At 38.1% G+C, this 23,348-nt stretch overlaps 1 long non-coding RNA gene across 1 annotated transcript; it reads left to right on the forward strand.

Annotated features, from left to right (window-relative positions):
- The first annotated feature begins 19,977 nt into the window (after positions 1 to 19,977).
- LOC309671049 lies at positions 19,978 to 22,860 on the forward strand. Its single transcript, XR_014269102.1, has 3 exons — positions 19,978 to 20,082; positions 20,293 to 20,368; positions 22,828 to 22,860. It is a non-coding gene; the product is annotated as an uncharacterized lncRNA (long non-coding RNA).
- Positions 22,861 to 23,348: the final 488 nt, after the last annotated feature.

Genomic DNA, 23,348 nt, shown 5'->3' on the forward strand with positions numbered 1-23,348 from the left:
CTTGTGTGAGTAAATAGCACATTTATTTATCATCTTTGGTACTTGGAAAACCCCACATAAGACATGTAGCATTAGTCTCATTTTTCATGAAGACTCCCCAGGTCAGGAAAAGCTATGGCAACTCTGAACACTCATAGTAGAACCTTTAAATGACTAGCGGAATGTAAAACAAGTTACAAGTCTGCTTGTTTTGAGAGGAGGGTTGGCCAGAAAACAAGAATCCTATTTGCAAAGCTATTTGAGGTTTAAAATATCCAACAATTTTGCAATGGAACATTCATATGACCTTTTCGAATTTCCTATATGTATTAATTCATTCTGGCATAACTAATAACTTGTCGGGTAGAAAACTTTTCTTGGTCTAGGGGGGATTCCATACTGAAAGTCTCTTTCCTCTAGTATATAATGTTTTTCTTTTCTATCTTTCTTAATATTGGTATTTTTGATATATATGAAATGGACAAGATGGTACAGCTGTAACGGAACAGAAAAATTTGAGCCAGGCAGTAGATCGAGTCAGGAGTCTGAGTCACCCACAATGTTTTCAAGCAGTCAGGCTCTTTAACTATTTTGGACAAGGCTTTCTCATTTTGACCAGCAAGTCCATTCCAGACTGAAAAAAATCCAGCCAATAGTGCCGACCTTGAAACCTGTATGTTGATTTGATAAATTGTCAATACCTACAGAATTTTTAAATCTCTTGATCAACTTGGCATTGATTGTCTCCTGTAATCATAGTTAAGCTAGATTTAAGAAATTGCTAAGTTTTTAAGGTTTTTTAAAGAAAGTCAGTCTGTTTTCCTTCAAGTTTAACATACCTTGAAAAATATAGAGGGGACAGTTCTTGTCCAAGCACAAGACTTGTAATTACTGCAATCCCAGAACAGAAGTTGATTAAACTATGCTTACAAAGTGAGTATGAAAGTATATCATCCAAGACTTATAATATCTTTCCCTTCCTTGTTACACTCATGAAAGATTTCTTTCTGACTGTTGACTGGTATAAGTTTATTGCTGAGAGTGTGAGGAAAGAAAAGAACTACTTATTATAACCTGCATTAGCTTTATAGTTTAAAAATCCCTTTAAACACACTGTAAGCATTCAGTAGCCAAAATGCTGATATCTTCTGAAAAATTGTCTCCTAAAAAAAGAAAATATTGGTCCTTAATTGTGGGTGTGGAGTACTTTGCAGTTCTGGCTCTGACCTGAACTCCATTACACCTAGTGATACTCAAGCACTGACAGATGAATACACCCTCACATCAGCATCCTATTTCTATTTGGCCCAGTTAACTCTTAGAAAAACAAATATTTCTAAACCAGCACAATTTTCCTTGATTCTGGCATGAAATAACCGAGCCACAGCATCTGATGGTGCGAAAGCGCTCTGCTTTCCCTGCCTTGCCCATGTCAAGCGTCAGTCTTCCACATGTTTTCGTGACACAGTCTTGTAGGAGTCAGCAGAGTGCTATATAGACTTTGGCCCGAACAGCTGGATGACTGACTGAATCTGCTCACTGACTTCAAATCACATGTTATCAGTGAAACCTTTGCCGCTGTGTTTCCTTTCATTGTGTCCTTAAGCTGACCATTTCCTGCTCATGTCCTTTAAGCAGAGAATATACAGAAGATCAGGGTCAGCCCCGACGCTGCAAACGCTTCACTTATGGTTTGGGAAGATAAAGCTGTTGTTTTAATAAGGTTTGAACAAACATAAAAGTTGCCTACACTTCTTTTTTTTTTCTAATACAGTCGCAAAGAACTGATCATAAAAATTTCCTTCATCATCAATTTTTAGCCAATATTGAACTGATTTTTTTAAATGTGGTGTGTGGTTCCAGCTGTGATAAATGCAAACTATTGCAATCTGGTGGTGGAACCAGAATGTTTTTTAATGACCCTACACTGTAATCTAAGCCAAGCAAATATAATGATTCACCCAGGGAAGATAAATTATTGCCTGGAAAAATGCCAAAGCATTTTAATTTGTAACTCCAACATGTCTCTCTTGGAACCCATTGTAAAGTGTCTGGGATATGAAGTATTTTCCAAATTGTTATATAACTTCATAATTCACAGCGTTTTTCCCCCCTTCCTCATCCAGCACATGCATACATATGCTTAATTTAGACCAAAAAAAAATTGCTTTAAATAGCCACCTGAAAAGCCCTTTGCTATAAACCCAAGAGAAAAAAAAAAAAAATTAAAAAAATTACCTTACTTGTGGTTGTCAATAACATTCAAGATTTGAAGTTGGAGCTGCAGCAGGTGTCAGGGGGCCACTTGTCACCACAGCTTGGAAATGTGACAAATCGTCAGAACGGGTTGGATGTCCTAGGCTGTTATTAGCCATCTGTTCGCAGCTCTGGGCGGGTCAGCTGCCTGGACTTGACCAAAGCCACCCCTTAATTAAAGAATTTACAATTCTAGGCAATTTAGAGCTGATTTTATTTATTGTTTATATAAGGAAGATGCGTCACACGGTGCAGGGCACACTTGTTTCTGGGATTTTGTGGAAATTGTGGTATACAATTTAGGATTCTACTGTCGGAGTCTCCCCGGGGCACCAAGTGCCCGGGAGACTGTGCGCTGCTCCGACTACCTTCACTTTCTGTAACTTCTTTTCTAACATGTCAGGACTTTCAGCCGTGTAGGAGAAGCTGTTCTTTGCCTATTTATGTTCAGTGTTTGCTGTCTGTATAGACATAAGGTTTCAACACAACCAGACACGGGGTCACTCTTGCAGAACCCCTCCTCGGCTCCTGGTGCTCACAGGTGCTCATTTTTGTTCCCATAACAGTTCCGAGAGAAGTCATCCAGTCCTCAGAAATTTGCAAGGTCAGTGACTTAAGAAAGAGTAGGATACTCTCGTGTCTCATCCCTCCAGCAGAATATTAAAGTTTCACCAAGTTCCTCACATTTCCAAGGCCAAATAAGTACTTGAGAATAGGACAGAAAGAACTTTATTTTGATTGCTCTAGCAGGCTTTGCCTTTTTTTTCTGAAACACATTTGAAAATACTCTGTAGCTAATTGGAGCTACTCTGCATGCCAAGGGAAGTTCTGATGGGGTAAGGATAAGGTTGACCAAAAATAAATTATTTGATTGTATTGTATACTTTGTTAGCTGTCTAAAATATTTTCTGATATTCATTAGTACAGAAGGATATTAATAATTCCACTTATATATTTTTTAAAATTTCTTAGTGTACTAATGTGTCTTTTCAGAAATTAATAGCACACTTAAAAGTCCTGAAAAATCATGTAATCAATATTTTATTGTACTAGAACAGAAAAAAGTAAAATTCAGTTCATTTAATTCTTGCTTTTTGTGCTATTGGCTCTCTTCTTGGGAAGGAGTGTGGGCAGTGAAGATGATTAAATAAATTTTACATTTTTCTGTTGCTTATAATACACTTTCCCTATTAAATAATAAAATGGACAGGAACACGTGCTGTGCCTTGGAATGTGATTCAAGCTCGCTCTCACACCTCTTTCCCATAACTGGCCAGTGCTAGGGTTGAAAATAGCTATCACGAACTGAAATGACTCTTTACTGTCACCTCCTTCTGTGATTATAGTCTTCAGCGTTCTGTCATGGTATACTAATGCAATATGAATTGACGTTTGCTGTAATTTTGAACGGAAAATCAGGCAGGAGAAAGGTCTCCTATGCAGGAATGCTGTACAGGACACATTTCTAGAATCGCTCATTCTACTTCTACTTGTACTATAACACGCCTCTGGAGATCAGAGTCATAAAAGTTTTAAAAATCAATATAGTTTATATATTTTATATATGATATGTATCAAAATATAACATGGGCAATTCTGACTTCAGAGCGTATAGTTCCATGGAGAGTTTCTGCTAAGATCACGATACGAATCTTGAGCGGGTTGCACAGTTTAAAGTACGGTTAGATAGAACTCAGGACCCTTAGCTAAAGGTATCCAGCTTTTGCTTTGACAGTGAATGGATTAGACCTATATTGCGTGTACATGCATGGCTCTGAACGCATCCTACCTACCTCTCAGCGCAATTCTCGGTTTTGTGCAACTATATGCAAGACTTGGTGACCTTTTCTTCAGGGCTTGAAAGGCACAGATTTCTTTGAAGTGGTATTTTATTTTTTTTCCTCACTGAAGTTACTCTTGTTTCCCACCTCTTCCTGTGCAACTCATTTTCAGCTTCTTTAGCATTCACAGAAACAGGTGTTGGGAAATTTCCATGTGCCCGCACTATTAATGCTGTGGTAGCAGAGTGAGACCACTATGCTACCGCATATCAAGCCAGCCGGGTTTTCCTTGGAAGGCGAAGTGAACGGTGGTTTGAGGAGCAAAGGCTGCCCCAACAGCTGACCGCCTGCTCGCAGCCCAGCACCCGGAAGGCATCGCTTTACGCTGGGATGGAGAGCAGAGAGGCAGAAGCTGTTGCCCAAGGGGAGGAGAGATGAGTCTGGGCTTTGGCCCGTGGTGGACGAGGATAAATTTGGCAGCCAGCGGAGGAAGGAGGGAAAGGGCCAAGCTGGGCCGGCGTTGCGACTGCACTGTATTGTAGACATACCACGCAAGTCTGGGCTAAGCTGCCTGCTGTAAAACAGTGGCTGTCACGATGGCAGTTCTTGTCAGAGTGACAGTACACTGAACTGTACGCAGTGGATGAAGAATGATATGTTAAGTTGGTGTTCTAAATGCCCATGGCAGGGAGGGTGGAACTAGATGATCTTTAAGGTCCCTTCCAACCCAAACCATTCTGTGATTCTGTGATTCTATGGTAAAGTTCCCAACAAAATCCTATAGTTTCGTACTAATGCATTCTACAGCTTTCTACTAATATATGAGGTGAATGATAGCTTCCATCTCTAATCTTTTGTTCTATCTAGGTACTCTCAGCTTGTTCAAAATAGTAATGGAGAAAATCAGAGACGTATATAAAGCACATATAGTATTCAGATGCCTATGTAACAGTATTTGAATATCTTGGACCTTCCTGGGGAAACCAAGGAGGGAAAAAGTTTATTATAAGTATGTATCGGATCAGAAATAGTAAATGAATTCTCACTTGTATGACACTTGCTGAGAAGCTGAGATTGAATTGTTCAGTCTACATAACCTGTGTGACTCTCAAAAAAGTTCACAAAATTTTCGTAAATTTTAGTAAAGCTTATTTCAATGGAAACCAGACAAAAAGGAGTACATCACATATAACAAGTAACTGTCTTCTTGCCTCAGTGGTTATAGTGGCATACGTATGTGTTAATTCACAGGAATCCACAGCAGTACACTCACTTAAAATCAGCATGACTGATCAGAACTGTAATTGGATGGTTTTTTCCTTCTTTTCTAAATTAATAATACAAACTCATTTTTTCTGCTCTTCTGTTAGGGGTTGGAAAACAGTACAGAGGAAAGAGAAAATTAATATACACAGAGGAGGTGGGAGAGGTAAGTCCATCTTATGTGTGTATATGTATGTTAAACTCAGTGTCTTATTTAAAAATGAAAATTAAAAAATAATCTTTTTTGTTGTGTAGTAAGTAAAAGTTTGTCTGGTTTTAAAGATCTGTTTAGTAAAAGATTCTGACTTAATTGGAGCAAGGAGTGTCCAAAGTCTTCTTTTGTCTGTTGAAGGATAACTAATTTGTAATACACTCCCCTCAAAGGGAGGAGATTTATATTTCCTAGTAATAGCGGAATGTCTGGACCACAGAATGAGTCTTACAAGCCCTGTTTTGAAGAAACCACTGCCAGTACTGGATTGTCACAGTACTGTTTCCTTCTTCTTCTGTTTTTCATGCATTATTTGGAAGGGAGGATCACACGGCGTAGGGAACAGTGGTGTACCATAACCACCACTGAAATAACTACAGTCTGTGAAACTGTGAGCAGAAGGAAATGGAAGGTATTCAGGTTGGAATTACTGAGGATTTACCCTCCAAAGGCTGCATAAATGTTCATTTTCATTTTAGTCATACTGGGTTTCGAGTTTCTGCTGTGATCTTGCATCGCAGTTAGATGGATACTCATTGGATGCTGCTGGTCACTGGTTCTGCTTGAATGTTATCCAAACATAGCCAGTTAAGTACCTGTTATTACTTGTTCTTTTTATGTGCCAAAAACATAGCTTGATCTGCTAAAAGTCCATAAATATAAATATAAAATTTTAAGGCTTTTACTCTGAAATTCAGAGCTTTTAGACAGTGAAACAAATTTTCTTTTGAATCTTGGTCATCCAGTTTCAAATCTAAGTGTGAGGAACTTTTCTGGGGAAGAGCTAAGTTTCATTATTAAAAGCAACAAAGATTTCCTCTGTCAATCAAATTCAGCATCCTAGAAATCAATGAAATGCAAGAAATATGACAGTGTCAAACTATGCCACTGGTGTTAAGCGCCAATTGGCCTAATTTCTAAGTTATGACTTTTATTGTAACTTGGCTATGTCTGTCAGGTTGGGCTGAAACAATACTAAACGTGGCATGAATATGAAATCTCTGCTAGGAACTTATTGGTTTTTTTACTATGCTTAGCTGTTAAATTTACAGTAGTAAAAAAATTAAAGAGTAGAAGTTCATATTTCATAATTGCGTTCTCTCTTTCAGAAAAGATCCATATTGAAGTTTTCTAAGACTATTAACATCTGCCAATAATTTCAACTCTGTATGTATTGACCATAGCATAATAAAACAAATCAATGAGCAACAAAAGTAAAGTATTACAAATCTCTCCACGTGGTGACTATACTTACTAGGATATTTACATACGAATAGGTCTATCTGTATGCAAAAACATACCTTGAGCTGCACAAATTATTCACAAGTGCATTTTATGAATTGAACCTCATTACCCAAAATGATACTGATCCAAAGATATCTTGCGCTCTATTTTGCTATTACACCCTTGTACTTTGAATTTTTATATTTAACAACCATTGCACATGGCAATTAAGCACTTAAGCATTGGTAGCACCTCAGATCAGTATATATATTTTGGAGCTATGTGTGTTGTGCTACTCTTACATGATGGGGAAGGAGTTTCAGTCCTGAATGTCTTTCTTTTCATGAATTTGAGCTGGAGCATTCTCTGTATTCAAACACGGGGTCTTTTATTCTCCTTTTGTAGTTTAATTACAGTCTTCTCCCAAATATCTAATTTCATTGAAATTGTTAGTAATTCTATCTTGACATATGCAGATATATTGAGGAAAATACACTGAATGTCTGGACTTGTTAGTGAATTGGAAAACTGTTGTCAAATTCATCTTTTGAAAAGTGTGAATAGTGAGTTTAAAGTGTAAAAAGGATGACTTAAACTGTCTGGTTAATTCAAGTCCCTTGAACCAGTTCCAGTCATCTTGTCATTTTTAAAATCTTTGCTAAGATTAAAGGGTTTCCATTAAGAAATGCACTGGGCAAATTTTGCTTAAACTGTCAATAATAGCAGCTGCTTTTCCTTTATGAGTTGTCTGTTAATTAAGACATATTTCGGAGCTTTCAACAGAGAAGAAAACAGATTACTTGCTATAGTGGCAGGTTTTCCATTTCACTGTGTAGTGCCACTTAGGAGTCATCCTGTTGCCTCCCCAGAAACACGCTTGCACAACTGTTTAAGTGCAACATAATAGGACAGGGACTTTGGTATCCCTGTTTTGTCCGAGTGCGATGTAGCAGGTGAAATAAGAGTGTACTGGGTGACTAGCTGACTCTCTGTGGAGACAAAAAGTAATCTCTGGACCAGTTATGGGTTATAGGCCATGAAGTACTGAACAAAGGATGTGTTTGAGCTGGTCGCTTCAGCTAAGATTTAAGATTTCTGTCGAACTGTTTCGGCTAACTGTTCGCTGCCTAATATTTGTGGTCGCTGACCAGATGACTGAAGAAGGGAAATCAGAGGTTTGAGAAAGCCCTAATGAACATTCCTAGGCGTGAGCCTTTGTACAAGTACTCATGAGACTTCTTGTTTTCTGCAAGCGTTTTGGCTAAAAAAATACTCACATGTTTTCTGAAAATAAATACAAAAGGTCATAAATACCAGTGAGGTGAATTCATCGTTCGTAGTGTTATACATATCTCTGAGTACTTAGTTTGCAGTATTCACCCATGTCTGAAGAGTAACAAGGGAGCCCTTGGAACGCAAATGTTCTTTACCAGCAGGAGAACTAGCAACAAAATATATCTGTTGTAGAAGGGTTCATGCCTCTAGATCTGAATCTGCCACGTATGCAAAAACACAGAAAAACCGTTGAAGTAAAATTTCACTGTGCCTGGGAAAGGCTGCAGTAAAACAACATTAAAAGTAAATCACATTTAAACTCTGCAAAAAAAGGCTGTATACACTGCTAAATGCTACTGAGGGACTGGATGTGTTACAGCTGCAGCTGTTGATTTGTGATACCGGACCATGCAAATGTTCTTCTAGGGACAAATACACTATAGAACCAAAACATAACTAACCTTTAAAAAGTACGATGTAGCAAAGCTATCATTTGTCTCAGGTAGAAGCCTCAACTCTGCAAGGAGAATCATTAGAGAGGGATTTTTCACCTAACACTGCTGATGTTTGTGATCTTAGGAGATGATCTTCGGAAATGTTAGAATTGTTCAGAAATAGAAATTGTTGCTGTTGACAAGTTCCTATGTATATTTTAAATGATTCACCAGAGTGCTGCCAGCAGAACAGGCAAATAGGAGCTCTGGGGACTTCTTGGACCTCATTGTCTGAACACTGAACACCCAGTTTTTCTCCAATCTGCCAGATGCTTTGTACAGGCTGCTGAGCTGCTTCTAGAAATGAAATTAAATGGGAATTTTAGCAAACCTTTAGTTTTCATAATCAACTTACATTTCATAAGAGGCTGTTAATACATTTAGGTATCATAACTTAAGCAATCCTGTCTATAAATTAGTCTTTTTTTTTTCCTCTTTTTAAAAAAGAAATTAAAATGTAGTAATTATTCAGAAGAACTGCCTTGGTTTACAGAGGTGCGGAATGCCTGTAGCTCTTGTCTCCTTAACAAATTAAAAGTTCATAAGATTCTTCATAAATGCTTTTTATGAGAGCAGAGCAATTTAAAATTTGTAGAAAATATTTGACACAATGTACAAAATTGGGAATTTCATAGCATTGTGGAAGGCTAAGGACGTTATGCACAGAAATTATTATTCTCAGAAAAAGTCAGCTGTTGAATTTTTCAGAAGCTGACATAATATGGCATTCTTTCAGCTGCAGTCATATACTGGCCATAGATTAATTTTCTGAATCTCTCCTTAAAATTTACACTGAGTTGAAAAAAGTTAAAATTAAAAGTATCAGAGTGACATGGAGAAAATGATTTACACCTTGTATTAAGATAAGAGCAAAATAACTGTTTCCCTTTGACATTCTTACCATTTTTTCTTACTGTACTTATGGCCCGGGACATTCTTATTTGAACACCCTTTTAACACTACTTAGTATGTCCTTCAACACATGCACTATTGATATCAAAAGTTCATTGTTTTAGAAACATTTTATTAAGATTCATAGCCTTTGAACTTTGTATTGTTATCTGCTAAAACAAAATGACAATCAAATAATTCTCCCCCCCCTTTTTTTTCTGTCCTTCCCCTTTTTTCAACTTCCTTGCTTTGCGTTATTACTGTTACTCTGAAATGACTTTATCACAGTGGAACATAAACAAGAGATTAGGTATCTCATCTGGATTAGCTTCACAACCTCTCTCCTTTTCACCCCCAAAAGCTCAATGACCTGCTAAAATACGGCATCAGCTGAGTTTTCTTTGGCCAGCTTGGTTCACTTGACTTGACACTAGCAAGATCAAACTACAGCAGACTGTCAGCATAAGGGATATCCTTTGAAAAACAGAAGTTTTTCTTCTTTCGAGTCAGACTTTTTTCCTAACTCTTTTCTCCATTGTATTTTGGATTCCCCTTCCCATCTTCACAGAAGGAAAAAAAGTCTTTGTGTATCTACAATTGGCCTCACAGCGTTGCTGTGCACTACAGTACAGAAATTATATATTGAACACTTGCGCTGAAATTATAAATCTATTTCAAAGATAACAAGAAACAGTTTTTTAAAATTCAGATCTCGAAGTAAATTGTGCTTTTCAGTTTGCAGCATGTTTAAGTAACTGAAAGATAACTCCTGAAAATTATGCTAGCTTCAAATTCTGATATTGACATTACCTTTTTCTTAACTTCATTATAGAAAGGAGTAATTAATTAACTGTTAAATATTACAGTGCTAATAAAACTCGATAAAAACGTGTATGGAAAAGCTTTTCCCAGCGGAAAACGAGACTATTGGGGAAAGCCTGTAGTTACACAACACGTATCTGTCTTTTCACATACATTCAGAAAAAAAAAATGTTTGCACAGTTAATGATTACATTTGCTGTGATAATGACAAGCACAGTAAAGTTCTGTCCCTGCATCGAGGATATTATCTTTCCCCCTTATAAACATGTGTCTAAATATTGTTTGGTCCTGAGGGCATCATGAATTCTGAATGGCTTTCCAGTCAATTAATTCATTCTGCTGGTGCTACTGCAATGATATCAAAGGGTTTTAGGGGAGAGCTTAGTTTGTGGAAGCTGACTGCGAGGAAGGTTTGCAAACCTATTCCACAAAGTTCACGAGGAATTTTATTATGACCCAGTAATTTTTTTTTTTTTCCAATTAATCTAGAAATGAAACTGTGCTGTTATGGGCCACGGGACTGTATGGTGGTAAGATATAAGACTCGTTGAAACAGAGATAGCACTACAGTCCAGAAATTCAGGGTTAGAAGAATCAAAATTAGAAATAGAGGTTAAATGCCTTTTGCTGGTTTAGGCAATTCACATAGATTTCATGCAGCTGCATAGATTGCATGGGAATCCAATGGAATTAGTAAAAATGGAATATTTTGATTTGAGCTTTCCTGGATGAAAACAGAAAACCGTTTCTATTTTGTGCTATTTTCATTGTGATCCTGCAAGGTATACTAGCTTTTTCTGTATGCTTTGCAAGTCTACAGGAGAATGAGTTGGATACAAAAGGAAGACCTATAAATAAACATGTAGCCTGACAAGCTCAGCAGGGTGTCAAAGAATATGTTGACCCACTAATAAGTGAGGGGTATGAATTTTACAGCTGTGACGTCTATGAAATCTCTTCAGTGAACTGTGCATGACACTATCATGTAACAGTTATAAAATATTCAAGTTCTAGCCTTTGGAAACGTTATAGGTTACTGAAAATTAGCTTAAAAATAACAGTTATTTTAGATTAGTAGACAGCAAGATAGCTGGAAACAATATTGCTACAAAAGAAATTTTAATCATAGAAACATAATACAAAAAGCTGCAATATATAAATACAGGAAAATATGTCTATACTAGCTGAATTCATATGTCGTATGTCTATGCAATTCCAAAGGCAATGTTATATGAACCCATTTTTTGCTTGTAGGAGACTTTTTTTTTGTTTATAATGACATTTCCAGCAGATATTATCAGCCCTTAAGTCTGAGGCCTGGTGATAGTGCGTGTAGACATTAGATACTACGGCATATAAAATTTCAGTGAGTTGCAACCACTGAAACAAGTTCCTACTTCTGAATGCTTTCTGTAACGCTGTTGTAATAGAGTCACTTCGTGACAACTCTACATACAGGTGAAGAAGAAGAAAACTGGGCAAAAGCTAATAGTTATCGAGCCTGCCAACAAACCTATTAACCAAAGCTCCTGCCTCAAGCCACAGCATCAACAGGCAGGCAGCAGTGGTTGTCTTGTAAATGCCTTGGGCTCAGCCCCTTGTTCTAAGCTCTCGATCCTTCATCCGTAGCCCCGCTCTTAGGGGGCGTTATTTCTATCCAGCGGACCACCTAGGCTGGCTTTGCTGCAGGCCCGCGTACGCTTTCTCAGTGACTCCTGGCTGAATTCCCTCCTTGCCTGCCGTGGGGTTGTGCTCTTGACTTGCTCTCCTGGGGCACATGGACTTCCTGCCTTAACCTCTTGACAGGACCCTTGTTTTGCCTTCTCACTCCAGTTTTTCACCTTAGTTTTCTGGGAGCATAGCACCTAACTCTTGAGTTACCTGGAATCCGGCCCACGCTTAGCCGCTAGGTCTACCTGCCCATGTGCTGCTGTAAAAAGCCCTGTCCTCACAGTAAATGCCAAAACCAGTCTTGAACTCGCTCCTTAGTGGCTCCCTCTCACAATAGAAGAAACTTTTACACAGGAAATTGATGTGTGATGGGAACCACACAGACCATCTTTGCATTTATTTTTCTTAAATAAAACAAAAAAAAAATTGCTCTGTTCTTTTTTTTCATCAAAGTTGGTGCACAGCCCGACCACAGAAAGGAGCTGGAACCAGACGTTCCACTTTACTCAGCATAAAGGATCCCAACGTTGCCCAGGCAGATGGAATATGTGCTTCTCTGCACAATATGTGTCTTTGTCAGCAGGCATTTGCATCATTTTAAAAGCAATTTAAAATGCATTTTCATATTAAATTTGTTGCCAAAACTTGTATTAGAGATGTTTGTTTTCCTTCACGTAGACTCCAGACACATCTTTCTCTTTTTGAGATAACTAATACTGGGTGTGAACTGCTAATGTATAATGATGAGTTGCATTTTGCTAGTCATATCATTATAGCTAATCCAATAAACACTGAAGGGGCTTCATTTGGCTACAGTATGCTGCATGCACAGAAAACAACACTTTAAGGGAATAATACATTTTGAAGGGATTCTGTCTGTTTAGTGTCTCCTCTGAAGAGGCAGCCTACCGAACCAACAGTCGTTAAGATGACATACCTCTTAGTTTTAATTTATTTTTTAATTTTAACCTCTGTAAACTTATTGCAAAGTGCAGATAAGCACGCTTACTTGTGTACAACTTTCACAGCTATACAGACTGACTGGTAACAAGGACAGAAAATCTCCGTCTCGTAGGTTATTGCTTCTTAATCTGATCTTGGAAAAGAAGCTACTGCATTAAGACTGTTAGACTACCTTGCTTTAAGAGGAGAGGAAAAACCCTGCTATGAGTCACCAGCTACGGCGTGATAGTCACATATACCTTTCAGGTGGACAAGAGCTGAAGAAGGTAATACATTCATTTTTAATATGTTCAGTTTGGGAGCTTCACTATTAAGCCAAAAAGAGAGTCATCCAATTCATTCTTGTTGCCCGTACTACAGAATGAAGCCCTGGCATAAGGTGGCCAGCAGTTGCATGCTAGAACAAGCCAAATAAAGTCATATTTTGGAGTCTTTATGAAAAGAGATATAGTGTAGTTCAGATTTGGGGAGAATATTTTCACTAAATTGCTCTTGGCGAGTAAAAACTAAAGCTTACACCATAGATGATAGCAAAAATATAGGTAAATTTCACTTACTTTTGATAAACTCTTAGATTTGGCCCAAGATCTGAGTATTTCAAGAAATTTTTTATTACAAATAATGCAGACAAGTGGTGATCAGATACTCCAGATGTTTTCCAAAGTGATAACGCAGCCCATAAGCCGCATATGTTTTAAGATGGCAGCATCTAGGGAAAAGTGATCCTTTTTTACAGAAATAAAAAGAATAAAATCTTATTCACTACTGGGGACTATGGACAATGAAAAAAATTAACAGAGGCATTCATTTGGTTAGGGGGATTGATCTAATAGGAGTTCTCTAATACCCAGAGCTGGAGCTACCCATGAGAATAACTTTGCAAAATACAATCTCTGCTGTGGACAGGTGATATTCTGTTCTCTATTAAAACTTGAATGGAGTTAAGATTTCACCCTCACTTGACAGGAAAAGATACTAGAATGAGAAAAAAAAGATTACTACACCTTAAAAACCCCAGACATTCTCAGATACTCAGGGAATAAGGACACTATTATACATGAAAACAAAATATGGCAGAGAAAAGAGATCAACTATTTGCTTAATCTCTGATTTCTGTGGAACTGAGCCTTTAAAATAAGCTTTCTCACTAGGCTGAGCTATCTACTGGTGGTGCCCACAGGTGATAAAATTATATCCTTCTCCCTTTTTCAGCCAAGTCTGTTATGGTTACAGAAAACAATGCTGAAGACACAATTTCTAAAAATATAATTTGATCACAAAGGCAGACGGTTTCATTTGTTCCATTCAGCCACTGCTATCTTCATACATTTTATTTATTCCCTATTAAATGAATGGAACTAAACCAGACATACAAAAGGAGTAGCTTCCTGGATGACAGTTATCCCAGGCTCTGATGAAGCTACTTATTTTCCAAAAATACCTCATAGATGAGCAGATTCTGAGGCTCTTAGATTAATAGTATGTATCTAATAAGGGCTGATTTTACTGAATTCGTGACACTTTGGTAGTGTAAGTTGATAAAGGGAAGGAAGAGAATCCCATTTGAAGCAAAAGTACTTTTAATAAACACTGGAAAGTCTAGAAATGTACTTATTGAACTTGAAATAGTCAAAATGATGTAGGGATGTTTGGTATGTTACTGATTCAATGCAGTTTCTTCTTATTGTCAAGTTCTCAAATTGAATATGCAAATGGTGATAAACGTGTAAAATCTGCAGATAAGAAAGTGAAATGTTCCTGATGCAGAGTACCTTTAAAAATTACTATAAGCCTTTTACTCATACAGTAGTAAGCACAGGATCGCAATTTGTACAGCAATGTAACATTAGGCTTAATTATATTCTAGATGCTTTTGCACACAGGGTACTAGTATCTCCCAGTTCTGTGTACTTGTATAATGACTTTTTAAAACTATAAAATAAAAGTAAGCCTTAATTTCATTTGTTGCTGTTCTTTACTATATCCATATGTAAAAGGGAAGGCATATTTCTTGTTATAATAGTCTCCACTTCTTACAGCAGTGTTGATGCTCCAAAGCCTCTATTGCAGATAGAGCTGGCGGGTCACTGGGTGCTGGAGATCCTTCTGTCTAATCCATTTTTCCCTTGAGCATAGCACGGTGTCAGCCATGCAACTGCTTAAAACTGGTTGCTTGAGCTGAATGCACTTTCTTTTTCTTCCTTATAATTCTTGAACGTGTTTCTGAGAAAAAACCCAAACTTTCAGTTGTCAGCGAAATCATTGTACTTACACCAGAGGACCAGATCTAATCCCAAAGTCGTTCGTTTGCTTATTCTGCCTTTAAGAAGCTGCTGGGGATAACAATGGGTTGTAAAAAGCCAATTTCCTGCTGTTGTCTGTTTGAGTCTGGTCTCTAACGTTGGGCTGTACCTCTGCAGGCCCTAGCATGGCCCCTCGCTAGGCAAGACTTTATCTTACAGACCTGTCCGAATGTTTCTAGGTGTATTTACAGAACAGGTTTTCCGGTGAAACCTTTGCTGCATTTAGAAAAGAAGGAAAGGGTAAGCAGGGTTCATTTACCTACAACGAGCACATGTTATTTGTGGACGGTTTCCTTGGCTGGGTACATTTCTGATGGTAAGGAAAAAGCCAACGAGGACAAATATGTAGTTGTGAGAGAGCTGAAGAGTCACTCTTGCCTTCAATTCTGCCCCACTTTCTAACGTGACCTTTTTCTCTGTATTACAGAATCTCTATAATCAGAGACAATTTCTTAATGTTTAAGACAAGTGGGGAAATGATATTCGGAGGAAGAAGCAAGCATGTCTTGAGGCTCTTCTCTGCTGGAAGAAGGAAAAGACAGAATTGGGATTCGGAAATGTCAAACAAGATCTGTGCATACAGGGCTAAAAATGAAGAAATAGTATAAAATACTGGTTCGGGATTTTAAAGAGCTGCCTGGCTGTTCTCAGACCAAACATGCATGCATGCTTTGAAAGCAGGGATTTGCTAGTTGTGGAATATTTTCTTTTTAGTTCAATATGGCTCCACCTAATGGGTCTACAAGATATACCTCCATGCATTGCCATTTTGAAATTACAGAAGGGGACATATCTTGCCGATATGTTTTCCATCCCTAAGCGTTAGCGCCCCAGCTGAAAGCACGGCCGCTCTCATTGTGGTCAGCCTTGTGGCCACCCTTCTTTCTCTTTTTTCTCCCATTTCCTTTCTATTGTGGAACAACACAATAGAAGGTTCACAAAGAGGAAAGTACTTGTAGTATTTAGGGTGGACCAAACACTAATTCAAGACCAAAGAGGACATTCATACAAATAGCAAGATACAAAAATTATGCTCTTAACTAAAAATATCTTTGCTTGCCCTAGATGTACCATGTAGCAATAGTCTATGCTAATTCTTTTTCCCAAGTTAAATTATTCATTATAAACGATCACAGACATTCTAAAAAATATTTGAAAATGTAACAATGTAGCAGGCTGCTGTTTACGACACCATCTCCTGTTTTACCTTTCTCTCCCTTCTTTTTTCACTCTAATCACAGGTTGCACCCAGACACCGAACAGTAGAAAACATTTGCCCAGAAGCAACAATGGAAGACATGGGCTGAAAGCCTCATTTTCTCAGCAGCTTTGCTAACTGTTTTTCAGGTGCCTTTGCTCAGTCTGAGCAAGGTGTTTAGGTTATGTGGAAATGCTATAGTGGTCTAGAGGTAGGCTGCAATGGCTAGCTAAGATATTTTGCTAAACTACTTACTATTTTCAAGGTATTTAATTTAAAATTATTTGGGGCATCTCTGTGCTGCAATGCAGAAAACACCAGGGACGAAATCATATTAGTCATCTCTAGAATTATTTTGCTGATTCTAAGGCATGCATGAGCATTGAAAGCTTGGATAAAGGGGTCTTCCACAAACCTCTTCTGAGACAAGCTTTGGGTTTTGGTACTAAGATGACTTGCTCAGACTTTTTTTCCTTATGTAAGTGTGTGCGTTAGCCTCTAATGAAGTGTGAAATCTCACTGACTCTATGAGAAAATCATGAGGAATCCATCATATGTAATAAAGACAGGGCCCCTGGCTGCAAGAATATATCAGTACAACAGCAATATAGGAAGAAGACGCAGATGTGATTTGGTGTGGAGTCGGGGTAGCTGCAGGGGACTCAGATATTTAGGTCATGCGAGGAACAAGAATTTTGCTGTAGGTAAACAGGACCTTAATCTCTTCCCAGCTAATGGCAGAGTTACTTTGATGCACAGGCAATGATTATATGGGGAAATTATACATTACAATCCTTCTTACCTACTCGTGTATGCTCCTACAAGTTTTGTTCATTCGTTTGTAAACAGCTGAATGGTCCCATTGTAGGTGCCACTATGGGAAAGAACATGTGTGAGTTAATTAGAACAAGCTTTATAAGCCCCAGCTCCTATTGCTGTTGCTGCTGTGATCCAAACAGCAAAAATACTGGTTTTAGAAGTATTAGTGAGTCAATATTTCAATTTAATTCAATGAGATCCTCCTTTTTAAAAAAAAAAAAAAATATTTTGTCTTTCTCTTTCTTCTTCCTGTAAAGAAAGTGTGTGTCTTTGCGGTTCCCTGTGAGTTCTAACAAGGATCCTAGGAAAAACTAAGACTGTGTTAAATAAATATCCATTTAGAAAGAACTGTAGGGACCCCAACAACACGTATCATCCAGCACCCCAACAGCCATCAGATTGCTACTACCATCAGTGATTCTCACCCCCTAATGCTTCAAAACATTTTCAACATTTTTTTCCCTTTTGCTTAAAAATCACCTTAAACTTAATTCTGTCTTTAAAAACCTCTAAAAATTAAAAAGGAATTTTAATAGGACCTTGAAACACCCAATAATATCCAAAACAGTGTCAATTTTTAAGATTGTTGCGTTCAAATAAAAGCTGAAACATTCAGGAACTGAAGCATTAACCGGTTTAAGATCACTTAATTGAAAAGGAAAAGGATTCTACTTCAGGGTAACAGCTGGGTTTGCTCTGATGGCTACATATTTTTTATAGTTCGCGGGAAAGATTTTATTGTTTTTTGCTGTAAGAATTTTGTAGGTGGGCAGCTGACAATTTAATAGAGCAAAAGGAGCTGTTGGACTGGTGCAGTGTCAGAACTGAGCTGTACTCATCTGCTAATCCACAATGAGCTCATTTTATAGCACAGGCCAAAGCAATGCCAAAGCTATTTTATAATCTAACAACAAATGTGGAAAGAAGACGTGAAATAGATAGAAAATGAACCCTGAAATAATATAAAATAAATGCTGAAAATTAACTGTCTTTTAATTAAAGACAGAGAATAAAATGTGCCTGAGATTTGACAAAATGTACAGCTGGCAGAGCGCTAAAATGAAAACAGTTTCTTTAACATCTAAGGTTTAATATATGGCATAGGTCATTGTATAAATTAGTTTGCAAAAGTCAAAGTTAAACTTGCACATTAAATTTAAAAAGCATTTGTTTGGTGGATCTAGATATAGTGAGAGGGGTCGAGAAACCTTTTTCTCAATGTGAGTGCATTATCAGGCAAACCTATATTGCCCCATGCTGTGATAGGAAAGCAGATAAGGTCTTTGCCATCTGTTCTGAAGGTCCCGAGTTTAATTCTCCATGGGAGTTAGTACATGGTGCTGGTAGGAGGGGAGGAATTCATTTGGGAAACTGTTTATCTTTCCTTTGGAGAAAAAATATTTTTTACATGATATTATTTTAATCAGAAGAGATTTCAGTTAATTTCTCTGCTTTCCTGAGGTTTCCCAGTGAATTGTAAACTAGTGATTCTTGTAAGAAATAAATGACTATAGGAGAGAATGATATTTATTAAAAGTGCACTTCTATTTTATTGGGGCTTAAAAGCAATGTACAAATATCCTGTTTATACCATATTCATGTTCACAAATTTTACATATGTACTACTTTCTAGAACTTAATGGTGTCAAGATGATTAAGCTCCATTCACACAAAAATAATAATGTTCTGATGTCTGAAAGAGCAAACTGTTAATATACAGCAACTGCAATATTCTGTAATATTTTTTTTCTTGCTTGTTTAACTTTTTCCCCAAGTAGCAAACAAATTTTCAACCCGTTGGTCAGCAGAAGAGCTCTTTACTCCTGGTACTTTTCTTCTAAATAACAAACAAATGTAGGACACTATACTCATCAAGTCTTTTCTTTCTTATCTTTCCCTACCAAAGATATTTTAAACAGATGATCATAGGCGCCAGTCATTTAGTAGGGCTACCACCTGCTGAGTTCTTCAAGTGGGTCACGTAGGGTTCAGTTAAAGCTATGCCAAAGACCCTGTTTTGTTATTATATTTCTACCTTCATCATGGTGGGCACAGGCATATCTTTATGAAATACATGTATGTGATACAGGTTTTGCACCCAGGTGCAAGGGCTTGGCACTGGCCGGATGTTTTAGAGGCTTTTTTATAACAACATTCTTCTTTTTCAGCCAAAGTTAACATAGTCAGAAAGCCTCGTTAATATAAAGTGAGCTGAATTTGCGATAACTGGTTCTCCCTCAGTCTCTTGAGTTTCATGACTTTTGGCTATGGGATTGATTACGGGGGGAAGTGATAATGGTATACGAGCCAGTAAGTGTTTCTATCTTGCCTGTTGATCTTCTCTGACAAGACACCTTCAGAAGAGAGGAAGGAAAGCAATGTGGATGCGTTCTTGGAGGAAGGGGAGACGCAGTTGCAAAGCCCTCCAAGTCCAGAGTTACACAGCTGTTCCATTCAAGCTGGGAATACGGAGATCAAAGGAGCTCTGCACTGCTAAACAGGGTCTCTGGAGGGTGGGAAGGAGACAGTGAGGACAGAGGGACGCAAGCAGGAACTATGCTTCTGCTGTTCTTGCTGACAGGGACAGATGTGAGACATGGACGTAGATCCCAGGGGGTGCAACGTGAAGCAATTGGAGTGTTTCCCCAGCTTCTGGGGAATAGTGAACCACAGGGAATGATAGACAGGGAATAAGTGTTGGGCTGTTTCAAAGTTCTCTTTTCTTGTAGGTACTTCTAATTGGGTGATGCTTTGATCCAAGGAGGCTGCCAGGTGCCAGTGGCAAACATCCTACAGGGACCAGGAACTAACCTTAAGCCGCTGCCACTGGGATAGTTGTCACTGGAAGCAGCGGTCTGCAGGTACAGCTTCACTTCTGGGTGGATGGACTGCGCAATTGCACCCCAAGAGAAGTGACAGCTCCAGTTATGAGGTAAGTTGTAGGGAAAATGAAGTTATTTGGCATTGTTGCCAATTAGCACTATAAAGACTTTCTTTCAGGAGACAATGAGAAAACATCCCAGAAGAAAGACAGACCTATAAAGGGAGATCTAAAATCTCACATTGTGTATATATAGAGAGAGTTATTAATCTGGTTTCATTATGCTACATTTTCACTTAAGAAAATATGTCTATTTTCTAGGGTACATGTGTGCAGAGTGGCTGAAAATTTATTACTTTAACAAGATATTAAAAAGCTCTTGGAATGACTTTTTAAGGTGTGTTTTCTATTAAGTAACTTTTAAATATTATGTTGGGTTTGGTCTTAAATAAAGAATAATAGTTCGGTGATTGTAACGGTATTCAGGTTTACAAATTTACGCAAAGTTTTTGTTTACATAAAAAAACCAAAGGTCCAGATCCTTACCGTTAAAAGGCATAAATTGAAATAAAGGACCAATGACTTTTTAGTCCATCAGCAAGATCTGTTCTTGTAATCAGGAATGACTTTGGATAGAAAGAGCTTCCAGAAGCCAAGAAAACTTAAATGTTTTGGTTCTCATCTGGGTTTAAAGTCATGGGATTTATGATTCTAGCTTATTTAAGTGCTTATAAAAATTTTGCCTTTGTGTATTAAAAAATGTGATCACGGGCCAAATACACTCAAAGTTTAGATACGTCCCTAAGTCTTTGATTTCAAGGCAAATTGAGGGCCTAGAGGCTTTTGAAAATTCATTTAAGCACCTAGTTCAGCTCAAAAGCTGAAGCCCAAATTTGAAACTTGTGACAGAGTTGTATATAAAGAATCAATGCAAACATTATGGACCTGGACCTTTGGATACTTTCATATCTATAATATTAACTACCTGTCAATGCTGAATAGAGTTTCTTTTGAGATGACACAGATATTAGTACTACTGGTACTATTTTTTTCTAAAAACATGCCTTTTACTTTATATCAGGATAAAGAATTGATTCATTGAAGTTAGCAGGATAAGTAACATGATGGACTTAAATATTAATTTTCAATAACCAGGTTTTCAGCCTGTATCATTTCTGTTATGTACTCTGGCAGTATGGAATCACAGAATCATAGAATCACAGAATTGTCTGGGTTGGAAGGGAATATTATCAAGCCCAACCATCAATCTAATACTGCCAAAACCACCACTAAACCATGTCCCTAAGCACCACATCTACCCGTCTCTTAAATACCTCCAGGGATGGCGATTCCACCACTGCCCTGGGCAGCCTGTTCCAATGCTTGACAACCCTTTCAGTGAAGATTATTTTCCTAATATCCAATCTAAACCTCTCCTGGCTCAACTTGAATTGTAATGATTTAATTTTTAGTACATTTCAATATATTATTAATGTGACATGAGATTGAAAAGCTGTGATCTAATTTGTATAACTCAAGAAAAAAAACAATGGCTTCATCTAGATTGCCAGGCACCTCTACTTACGTTGCTTTAATTTGTACAGTTAAGGAAGGCAAAAGATAAGGTAGCAGAGGGAAGCTGTGGTGGTGTGGGCAGTGTACCTGCGTGTCCACGTTTGCAGCTACGCTCATAGATGGATTTATTTACACTTTCTTTCATGGCTGATGAGTGTGGAAGTAGGACGTGATGTAACTAAACGATACTACAGATGCCTGAAGATGAGATGGGGAGACTGACTGCATGGTTTGGGTGTGGAAGGAGTTGAAAATTTTCATATTAAAATTTTCTTATAAATGACTTTAAATAAGAAAGCAGGTAGTGATGGCAAGAATCTTTGGTGATCAGTTTTGGGGCTGGGTTTTCTGAAATAGCCGTTGTCATTTCTTATTCACAAATGCAAACAAACTCATAAATTGGATCCAATATGGCAAATATTCTCAGTTATAATGACATTTTGGAAACATCCAAATTGTTTTGTCTGCACACTTAAGAAAGCTAGCTTGGCATGCTCAAGGAAGTGGTCCTCCTGTAAGTCCGAGTGCCAGCATGCTTATTTGGGGTGCATGAAGAGGGTCTGCATTCCCCTCTCAGCCTGGTAAGAAGAAAGTTTTCTCATCTTCCAGGCAAATGCCTTAAGCCAGGGTCTGTCTGGCATTTTGAAATGGATATGTCCTGGCAAGAGGCTCATCAGGCCGATGGAAGGACTGATTCTATAGCTGTGTTATAGTATGAATAGTACCTTATAAAAATCAAGTATCTTATCTGTTTCAGTTCTGTGTCTCTGGACTGACGTCAGGCCATTTGTCCTTCTGTTCCCTAACTCATCTTGCATGACCTTTTGAATAACAGCAAAAGAATATTGGTACTGCTCCAGTTTTCTGACGTTGACTCAAGTTATTAAAAAGTCTCAGTCAGAAAATAAAAACAATCCGTTGAAATCCTCTCAGGAACTCTTCTGGGAGTCCTGTGTGGAATTTAAAAACATTTAACTCTAGTTAGCATACGTTTTTTTGACATACTCTGTAGTTACTTGTCCACGCTGAAGAAGTGCATTCTCCCTGTAAGATGGAGTATCTCATCCTTCTTCCCAGATAGAAAACAGCAGTGTACAGAATAAGCCTTTTCATCCATCTGTACTATTAAACATTTTATTTTTGCTTTAGTCACTGCCAAATACACATACTTTCTCGATCTTCTCAGTTTTCTTTATCAATTTTGCCTAGGTTATTTATTTTTATTTATGTAGTTTATTTCTCTTTCTCCTGTTGTAAAAGTAGTACTTTTCTAAATCACAGCGGAGCGGCTTTGTGCAGAGGTATGAGAGCTGCCTTATAACCTGATGGTTGGAATATCCTCTTGGGAGAGTGGGACCCTAATCCAAATCAGATTGACCGAGCACATGAGCTGCAGGTAACCTTCGGCTACCAGATATAGCCACAGCAGTTTCCGGACGCGCCGGTTAGCTGTCTCCCCGACTAACCTCTGCCCAAGTCCCAGCATGTGGAGCAGAAGGCCAAACAGAAGGGCTTTGGCTGGCAAATCCCCGTGATATTTGGACTAGAAGATGAATCTTCCTTCCTGCTGACGGTCACTTGCAAGATGTTGCCTGACATCAATACTCGCCTGTTTTGTTTTGCAGAGTTGGGCCTCTGCCCTCCCAAATTCTCTCCCTCAGTCTGCTCTCCCCCTCAATCCATGTGCCCTTTCATGTGATGGCACCGGTATTTTATAGTCAACTTCCTTTGTGTGATTATGTTTTATACAATGGGTCAATAAGGAGTTTTGAATTTACTGGAAAGAGTGCACACATTTCAGC

This window comes from Vanellus vanellus, assembly GCF_965231255.1.
Source record: "Vanellus vanellus genome assembly, chromosome: 4".
NCBI lineage: Eukaryota > Metazoa > Chordata > Aves > Charadriiformes > Charadriidae > Vanellus > Vanellus vanellus.